This window comes from Macaca mulatta, chromosome 6 (genome assembly GCF_049350105.2).
Source record: "Macaca mulatta isolate MMU2019108-1 chromosome 6, T2T-MMU8v2.0, whole genome shotgun sequence".
NCBI classification, from domain to species: Eukaryota; Metazoa; Chordata; class Mammalia; order Primates; family Cercopithecidae; genus Macaca; species Macaca mulatta.
The window spans coordinates 125,447,141-125,457,395 of record NC_133411.1 but is presented as its reverse complement, the minus strand read 5'-3'; the positions used below and the strand labels follow the sequence as shown (position 1 = coordinate 125,457,395).

General features: G+C 42.5%; 1 long non-coding RNA gene across 1 annotated transcript; it reads right to left on the bottom strand.

Annotated features, from left to right (window-relative positions):
• Nucleotides 1-2,427: 2,427 nt before the first annotated feature.
• On the bottom strand, nucleotides 2,428-6,105 carry LOC144341519 (uncharacterized). The gene is made up of 2 exons (XR_013418494.1): nucleotides 5,861-6,105; nucleotides 2,428-5,618 (listed from the first exon to the last, which is right to left on the bottom strand). It is a non-coding gene; the product is annotated as an uncharacterized LOC144341519 (long non-coding RNA).
• Nucleotides 6,106-10,255: the final 4,150 nt, after the last annotated feature.

Here is a 10,255-nt window from a genome sequence, read left to right as displayed (position 1 = left end):
GGCAACACAATAATTAGAGATTTATGTTCTTCTGGAACACATCCAACTTTACATTTATTGCTATGGGAAAATTTGTCTTGAGTTATGCAAGGCCCTCAAAACAGCATCCGTTGCATAAAATATGACCACTACATATATGAGAATATTTCATTCCTCAGGTAGCTGAAGCCAGAAATGTGTTCTGACGTGTCCAGCATGATTTCTCCACTTGCTTATGGAACCCATTCCCCACTGGGCAAGGCCTCGCGGTCTCCTGGGGCCACTCATATCATATTGCAGGTAGTGATCACATGATCACATGATAATTATGCCATTACCAACAAGAGAGCTTGTTTTTAATTCATTCTGGTTTTTTTTTTTAAATCCAAGCTGATAATACTGCTTGAGCTCTAGGCTTGAGTGAGGCTCTTGCCTTGTCTGCTATGCTCAATAGGTGTTTTACTCCTCAGTGCCTCAGTTTCCTGTCTGTAGAAAGAGATTTACCCTCTGCCTGACAGTCACTGCCTAAAGGGAGTTGTATGAAGGACAAAGAGCCATTGAACCATGGCACCTTTCGGAAGTAGGGGAGCAGGGGCCTCAGCCGTGTCTCCAGCGGGGGAATGGTATGCTGGTCCATCCACACTCTGGCCTTGGTGGGTGGGGGCCATCACAGGGTGGGACACAACCATCGCATTCTTTTCCTCTCTGCAAGACTATGGTAGTGTCTCCTTGGCAGTGTAAAATGTAGGGCTGCATCTCAGGAGAGAGTGAGGTTAGCTGTGGGGTCTCCGTAAAGTGGCCAGTCAAAACTGTGAGGGGATGAGCTCTGAGTATTAAAAGGTAAGGACCAAATGAAGTGGAGTTGTGGAAAACATTCCTACCTGAGGAATGAGAAGAGGAGGAGCTTCCAAAAAAAGGGCTGAAGAAGATGATCAGAGAGGTGGTGTGAGAGGCGCCCATAGAGGACACGTGTTTTCCTCGCCTCTGCAAACTCCATCTTGTCCATTACCCTGAGTGGAGTGTCACTGAAGTCAGAGAAGAAGAATTGAGTTGAACTATATGAAATTGCCATTTTTAGGTTAACAAGATGAAGTCGATAGACTACTGGCAATTTTGTATGGTTTAGCCTAAAATTACCTACTAGGAAGGCTTGGAAGGTGGGAGTCTCTGCAATTTGCCTATGGTGGGAGGTGGGCATGGCAAGGGTGGTAGTGAGTGGAGCTGAGTGGAATAGGGAGAGCTCTGTCTGTCCCCTCTATGGGGGGTGCTGTGTGAGCAGGAAGGGGGTTCAGAAATGAATACACACCCTCTAGTCCAACAAATGGTGACTGCGTTGAAGAGGAAGCCTACTCATATTGATAAGAGGTCAGTAAAAACAAAAACCTCCCTACTGTGGAACCCAATAATGCAGCATTTCTATAGAAAACTAGTACATGGCAATCTCCAAGAGGAAAGAATAGGATACACTATTTCCTAAAAGTATTTGATCACAACATACATTGTTTTCATGGAGCTTCTCTCAGGACTGGTGTTTTGCCAAATGTATTTTGGTCATTCAGACAGGAGTTGGGCTGAAATACCTATGCACAATCTATGGAACAAAAAATTAATAGTGTAAACCAGATTTCTATTTTCAATAGAAATATGAAAATACTTTGGGGGAAAAGACTTTCCAAAGAGCTGAGAAGTATTTTAGAAGCACAAAGTACACATAAATTATGTATATATTATTAATAATAAATAAATTATTCATTAAAATATGTTCCCTAAAGATATGGCTGAAGCAAGACTAGGTCAGCCTAGTTGAAGACATATACTTAAAAGTAATATGACTACATTGCTTCAAATATATTCACACGTTTCAATCATCCAAACTAGTTCCACCATTTTATTCTGTATTTAAACCTTTTTAATCTATCTATGTAATTCACTAATTCATTTGAAAACATGTGAAGGGTACTGTGCTTGGTATCATGAGGCTACCAAGATGAATAAGGCAGGGAATTTGCCTTCAAGGAGATTTCTGTGAGAGAGGTGCTAAACCAGGTAGATTAGAATGAATATTCTCCAAGGTAGAAAGTGATTAAATAGTATAGGAAAGACACAATTAAGTGCTAGGGGCTTCTGAGGGAGGGAGGTTGCTTCCAGCTATGGATGAGAGAGGACTTTGGAAAGGAAATTCTATCTGCGAAGGCAGGGCAGTGGAGTTGCTGGTGAAGAAGGCATTGCAGATGGAGTGAATAGTGGGCAGAAAGAGCATCCTTTAGTGGGCATCATAGATTGTGTTTGGCCACTTAAGCACAATGTTTGTACAGTCCAGAAGACAAACTAAGGATTGAGACTTGATTCTGTAGGTGATACGGAGTGCCAAGTGTTCGATCAGAGGACTGACCAACCTGTGACAGTGGGAGTGTGGGAGATAGAACTGACAACTGCAAACGCAAAGGACAGGAGGTCATAAGAGGCTTTAATAGAGAGTTCTGAGTTAAAAGAAAAAAAATGTATACTGTGAAAATATGAAATCTTTAGCTCAGCTCTGTCTGCCTTGATATTAACATATTTCACAACCCATACCTGAGAGTAATCAAGGAGATTCTGGCAATATGCACAAAGTGATTTGCCAAATACATGAGAATGGAAAGTGCCTTTGTGTTCATGCTACTTAAAGTAGCATAGAAACAAAATAAATGACTCTGGGGCCTTTCAGTGTGGACCCTGGGAGATGCTCACATTGGGTTATCATTAATGGTAAATGGCCCTGTAAAGATATGGTACATGAGCGGCATTTGAGCAACAAAAAATAAAACAACACAGTGCGTGGGCTGTGGAAGATACAGCCAGTATGACCCCTATGATTGAACACCTGCCATGTTTTTTTTTAAATTTAATCTTCATATCAGTCGCAATGTATTATATTATCTCTATTTTATAGATTAAAAAACAAAACATTTAGGCTCAGAATAGTCCAAAAAACTTTAAAGAAGCAACCTTGCAAGCCAGGGGCAAGGCCTCAATTTGAATCCAGGCCCTTTTCACCCCAAAAGAAAGGCTGTGCAGAAGCCACACCTTTGCCTAATGAACACTAACTCCCTGCCTTCTCACCATCTTGAATCCCTTATCTGTAAAATCAGGGGTGAATTGGGGGAAAAAGGTAGGCAGGGACTAAGTCTGTCTACTTCACAGGTCTATTTTGAAGCTCAAATGTGGAAGAACCTTTCAATTCTGAAGCAAGAACTTTATTAACGTGTATGTTTTGAGGGAGGTATGGGGTGCTGCCGGAGCTGGGCAAAGTGGGGGCTCTTCCAAAAAGCAGCTAGGCCATCCTCGGGAGGAATACACATTTAAGCAGGTGGTCACAGAGGCGGCTGAGAAAGAAGCCGGAAGAGTTAAGAACAAACTAACTCAGGCTCTGCAGCTTTGCCTATGGCCAAATCTGGGTCCCAACTTACTGAAACTGGAACCCCCTTTCCCCCTTCTGGTTGGCCCTGAGGCTTTGGGCCATAACTTGCCAGGTACAGTGAAGCCTGCAGAACCACCTCATGTTGCCCACCCAGTGTCCTCCCATCGCTGGCCTGGCCCCAGGCCTCTGGCCAGGTGCTGGAGCTGATAGACAGCCCGAAGCCAAGGTCACCACCAGCAACACTGACAAGGGATTTGGTCTGGGTCCATGAAGCTTGTCCTGCCACTGGGAGAGAAATGTATTCAAAATGTAGTCAAGAAGGCTTCCTTTCTCTGCTAGCAGAGGGGGCCTATGGCTCCCCACAGTCTGCATGATAAATCAGTACAAAGACACCAGCTTCAAGGCCATAAGGGACTCTTATTATCATAGGCCAAACACAGAACCAGTGCTGCAGGATTTATTTTCTAGTTCATAAATCTCAGTTGATTAGAGCATGTCCTCACAGCATTGTAGAGCCCTCTCCAGCAGGAGCTGTGCATGAAGCTACGGCCGTGGTTCCCAGGAGTCTAGGGCCAGCAGAGAAGGTGCCACTTACCTGGCAAGCAACACACTTTTGGTTTGAATTCCAAGTGTAAAGAAATACCGTGGGGAGGGAGAGGAGGTTCTACCTAAATTATCCAGAAAATGGCCTCCTCTGCTTGGCTTGATGAGGGAAGAGTTGCCCTTTGGGGCTTTGTGCCACCCACCAATGAAAACTGGAAATTTTTCCTGGGCTCCGGACCCCCAGCTGAGCTTCGATCAGGTGTGAATGGGTCCACGAACTTCCTGAAATTATTTGGGATGTGTCTGCATCATACGTATTGTGTATGTACCAATGAGAATCCCTCTTGGGAACCTTATTAGTCCCCCTGTTGGTCTCTACTGGGACCTTACAAGGCCCATAGCTTTCTTATATCTTGAGAGAATCATGATCCAAAAATAGTTACTAACTTGTGCTCCAGGAAGATACACCTTCTCCATTCTTCCTTTCTGAGAAGCAGAACCCTATGCTCCCAAACAGCCATGAGCTGCTTTTGCCTGCCTGGAACATTAACTGCAGGCAGGTTCTATGGCATGACTCTCAAATTGCTGTTTAGCTTTTCAGAAATTGGCAGCATTTTCTCCCTGACTCTTGCAAGGACACTTCACCTCACCCTTCCTGGCCTTTCTTCCTCATAAAGCCAGCTTCTAAAAGAGTAGAAACAGATACTCGGTTACCCCCTGGGGTAGGGGCCTTCAGGGGACAGAGTGCAACCTAGAAGGAGGCTCAGGAAACTTTGCATTCTGAGGCCTGGGAATTGGAGGAGCCACTGCCTAGCCCCGGGAAATGAATGTAACAGCTTGCATAGAGCTCAGTGTGCTACATAATCCTGTCTTAAAAGAAAGAATACCCCCTAGAGGTAAACAAGAACTATCAGAAGGCCTCAGAGCAGCCGCAGTCACCCTAGCCAGAAAAGACATGACAGCCACAGAATTGTAAAGAGCTAGCTGAGAGCAGCACGGGATGCGTACAGATGCAAAATATTTCCAGGGCAAAAAAAAAAAAAAAAAAAAAAAAAAAAGGCCAATGTCAGAAGCCAGGGGGATTCAGGCGACAGAAGTGCCTCTCCTCCTGTCTCCCTCCTGAATAGGTGTCCCAGGGGTCCTTGAAAGCTGGCAGTGCTCACTGGAGAGGCATGGAGGGCTGAATGCCTCGCTCCAATTAAAGCCTAAGGACCGACCCCACAGCGTCCCAGCTGTGCTGCTGCTCCACTTGGGAAAGCAAACCCGGACAAGCTCCGCCATTCAGGAAAGCTTCAGGCCTACGTTGTTCTCACGGAGCTCGCGTGAACAGGAAACGCTGTGGTGTCCAGATCCACTCTCCTTAGCAGCTCAGCGCATCTTCGCTGCTGTCATCTGCTTCTTCAGAGAGAGAAGGGAGAGTGTGGAAAACCACGCTGCCCAACAGTCCCCGATCTCTTTTTTATAGGGTGCTCTGCTCCCAGTTCTGTTTCTAAAGGGGTTAGCGGTCGGGCAGCAGAGGGCACCTCCCACCCTGGAGGCCGCTTTTTTCTTCCCTGAAGTCCACTGTGAGCTCCAGCAGGTATCAGAAGGGACTGGAGCAGGCAAGTGGGGACTGAAGCAAATGGACAGCAACTTCATGAGAGGATGCACATCCAATGTCTTCAGGTCGGCTGACCTTTCAAGAGAAGCAGGAAATCTGTGTTTGTAAGTGAAAGGTTCCATTTACAATGGTTGGCTCAGGTTTTAAAAGAGTAGTTTTGTAGGAAAAACACAGGCAGGGGTCTCCTTTGTGCTTCCTCTGCTCTGCAGGGAGGTGGTCCTGCAGGCCCTGGTACAGTGAAGCCTGCAGAACCACTTCATGTGGTTCTGCACACCCCTGCACACCCCAGCTAGTTCCCCTACCTCCTCATCCATACCAGCAATGCCCGGGAGCCTCACCTGGCACAGCCATGTAGAGCAGCCAGCTCCAGAGAGCCTTGAGGCTGAAGAAGAGATTTGCTCTTTCTGCAATATGTAGAATTCACAGAGCCACAGATCCACAGATGTTACCAACAATTTTGGCCCCTCCATAATCACCATTTCTGGTCAAGAACAAGTTCCCATATCCTTGTCAGCTGTAGAATCTGAAACAAGACATGGTAAAATGACACCCACTTTTGCCTCATGTGACCATGATGGAAGAATGACAGCCCTTAAGCATTCCGAGCTCCTCTCAAAACAAACAGTCATGACAGCTTCATCACTGCACGCTGAAATAATAGTTATTGGCCTTATTACAAAACCTCAGTATTCTCATGGCATCATACTCTAGCCATATCTCTGTGAAGCACCAGAGACGTCTACTGTTTTCCTCATTTCATTGTATGGATTGAAACTGAGGAAGGAAAAGTTTGAAACTGCTCAGAGCCCCCACCTGCATTCAGGCTTAGGATTTGGATCCTGGGGGTCTCATCTTAATATCACTTCACGCTGCCTCCTCTATCCCTCTGCATACATCCTTTTTCTGTCCTGTGGCAAAATGAGACTTTCTTTTCTCCTCTTCCCCTTCTTTCCTTCTATTCATCCCTTCACAGGAAGTTAGAGCAAATATTCAAAGCCTTCATTATCATAGTAGACTTTTAAAGTTTTGCCCGTGAGAGGGAGTCAATATCCTTAAGGCTGTTTTGCTAGCAGATGACTTACTGTGAATAAACGGAGCCCAAATCCTCTTACAACAACATACTCAGCATCTCTCTGGTGTGACACCTGGATACTCATGCCCCTCTGCAATTCTTGGGGCCCCACGAGCACTCATAATTGGTGAATGGACAAACTTGCTTTCTGGCAATGAACCAACCATACCTATGTCCCCTTCTAAGTATTACAAAGACAATCAAAGAATTGCCCACTTTTATATGATTCTTTATGAAGCATTTGCAATGTGGAGCTGAACCAGATACAGTTAGGAAGACCCTTTTAATCTCCCTTTAAATATCTTGCTGTCTGATTTACTAGAGTGTTGTATATGTTTTGCCAGAAAAAAAAGGTAGAAAAATTCATCATTGATAGTTACCTTCTATATTCTTATGTATTCCAGCTTTGCTTTTGAGCACAGAAGTTCAAGGCCTTTCTTTCTCAACCAGTGAATTAGCCAGTCAGGTTAACAACTGATCATCTCTGCCTCAATCTCTAAAGGACATTTAGGAATATTAAAAATACTGTCCTTGCAAGTATTACTGCAAGATTTGAGATTTATCGTACAATATAGTGACTATAGTTAATCCTGATGTATTGAACGCTTGAAAATAGCCAAGATAGTAGATTTGAGGTGTTCTCACTGCAAAAAAAATGCCAAGTATGTGACATAATGCATATATTATTTAGCTCAATTTAGCTATTCTACAATGTATACATATTTTAAAACACCATATTGTATACCATAAATATATATAATTTTGTCAATTAAAAAATAAAATGCAAAAAATCCTTGGGTCCTTCTTCAATCAATGAAAAAATACATATGAATGAACAAATTATATAAAATAATATTTAGCCAAACTGCTAAAATATGTGATAGAGACAGCAAATTTTCCAGGAGCTCAAAGGGCAAAGGGAGAACAATGAGAGCTGGAAAAATCAGAGAAACTTCCTGGAAGAAGTGATATTTGGTCTAGAACTTGAGAAATGGGAACAACTGAATTGGAAACTTAGGGGTAGGAATGACCTTGCTTTAATTGGCTGGGAAAAATGAAATTTCTGGTTGAGTTGAGATGGGAAAGCAAACGGAATCAATAAACAACATAGAGAAAACATTGGGTGAAACTATGGGGAAATCGCAGGCTTTTACGTTCAGCCTCCTTTTGTTAGAGTTTTACGAAAATTAGTCTGGTAGTAGTACTTGGACTGGATGCAGAACACACAGGCCAGAAGGGATAGCCAACGCTGAGTGCTAGACTGGGCAACTACTATAGACTGAATGTTATATCCCCCAAATTTCATGTTAAAAACCTAACCCCCAATGTGATGGTATTAGGAGGTGGGATGTTTAGGAGGTGATTAGGTCATGAAGGTGGTGTCCTCATGAATGGGATTGGTGCCCTTATAAAAGAAACCCCAGAGAGCTGCTTCATCCCTTCTACCAAGTGAGAAGACAGCTGCCCATGAACCAGGAAGTGGGCCTTTACCAAACAGTGATCTGCCAGCACCTTCTTCTTGGACTTCCCAGCCTCCAGAACTGTGAGAATGTGTGTGTGTATGTGTGTGCGCGTACGTGTGTGTGTGTGTGTATATATTTCAATCTATATACTTAATATTTAAAATAAATAAATAAATATATATATTTACTGTTTATAAGCCACCTGGTGTATGGCTTAAAATATAAACCATAGACTAGTCTATATGGTCTGTAATAGCAGACTGAGCAGACTAAGACAGCAACTGACATGTGTTAAAAATAAAGAGATCTTACAAATCTACAAGAAAATAACGAACACCCTCCTTGAAAAGGACAATATGAAGCATGTTGCAGGAAAAAAAAATGAGAAAATATATAACTTCCTACACACACACACAAAGAAAGTTAAAAAATACAAGTTGGCAAGATTAAATAAAAAGATAAAAGCCAATGCTAATAGGCAAAAGGGCACTATCATACACTGCTGGTAAGAGTACAAATTGGTGTATGTTCTGTATTTGCTATCATGTGCAGACTTTTGACCCAGCAGGTAAGTCTACCTTTCAGAACTTATCCTAAAGAAAGAATTAAGAGTCTGTACAAAGAATTTGTGCAAGGATATTTATTATATCAAGCCTATCTTGGTCAAAAATTAAAATAAATTTTTAAAGTTGGAGGCCGAGAACAATGGATAAGAAATACGTTTATTGCCGGGCGCGGTGGCTCAAGCCTGTAATCCCAGCACTTTGGGAGGCCGAGACGGGCGGATCACGAGGTCAGGAGATCGAGACCATCCTGGCTAACATGGTGAAACCCCGTCTCTACTAAAAATACAAAAACTTAGCCGGGCGAGGTGGCAGGCGCCTGTAGTCCCAGCTACTCGGGAGGCTGAGGCAGGAGAATGGCGTAAACCCGGGAGGCAGAGCTTGCAGTGAGCTGAGATCTGGCCACTGCACTCCAGCCTGGGTGACAGAGCGAGATTCCGTCTCAAAAAAAAAAAAAAAAAAAAAAAAAAAAAGAAATACGTTTATTGATATGGAAAGTTGTTTGCCATATTATCAAGTCTTTTTAAAGGCATAGAGCATATCACAAAACAGTATGTGTTGTGTGATCCTATTTGCATATAAAAGCAAAATGAGTCAATACATGTATAAATATATAAACACATACCTAAACATACATTTCTCTCTCTACACACATATAAATGTATATATACACACACATATATATGTATATCTACTCAAGTATATATATAACTGAACACAGTCATGTGTCACTTAACAAAGGAGAAATCTTCTGAGAAATGCATTGTTAGGTGATTTTATTGTTGTGTTCATCATAGAGTGTACACTTAACTCTTGAACATTGAAGGGGTTAAGGGCTCCAGTCCCCCATGAAAATACACATATAAGTTTTGACTTCCCCAAAACCTTAGCTACTAATAGCCTGCTATTGACCAGAAGCCTTACCAATAACATAAACAATCAATTAACACATATGTTGTAGGTTACATGTATTATATACTGTATTCTTACAGCAAAGTAAACTAGAGAAAAGAAAATGTTATTTAAAAAAAAAAAAAAAAAAAAAAAAAAACCAGAAAAAGCTCTGAATCTTCTGCTAGGAACTCAAGGTAGTAAGGTAAGCAGGTTTGATGGTAATTCAGATATGAAATGATGATGCTAAAGGACAAGGCAATTCTGAAAGAAGCAGCCCGGTGTTTACAGTCTAGAACCCAGGGTTAGTGTAGCCTAGCAGAAAAAAGATAATTTGCTTCCTAAGACAAGTTGTATTTCCCAGTGTGTGGTCCAAAGAGCAACACCTAGGGAGGGAAAGAGGAGAGAAATCAGAACTTTTAAGTGACAAACCTGAGGCCCAACAGAAAGATAGTGACAACAGGGCATAAAATCCAGCACCAAAAGCATTAACAAAAACTGCCATTTTCCATGCAACCCCTGGATATCTAAATCCTCTACATGGATATACAGCGTATCTATGGATATCCATGTGGATATCTCTCTGTATTTTTTAAAAGTTGAGAAACAAATTCATATTACTGAAGAGATATATTTGTTCTAGAATCTCCCTCAATGGAACAGAAAGATTTCAATTTAGCTCAACAATTCAGCCCAACATGTTTGTTGCTTGTCCTCTATGGAGTTCTAAAAAGCAAAGTTCCT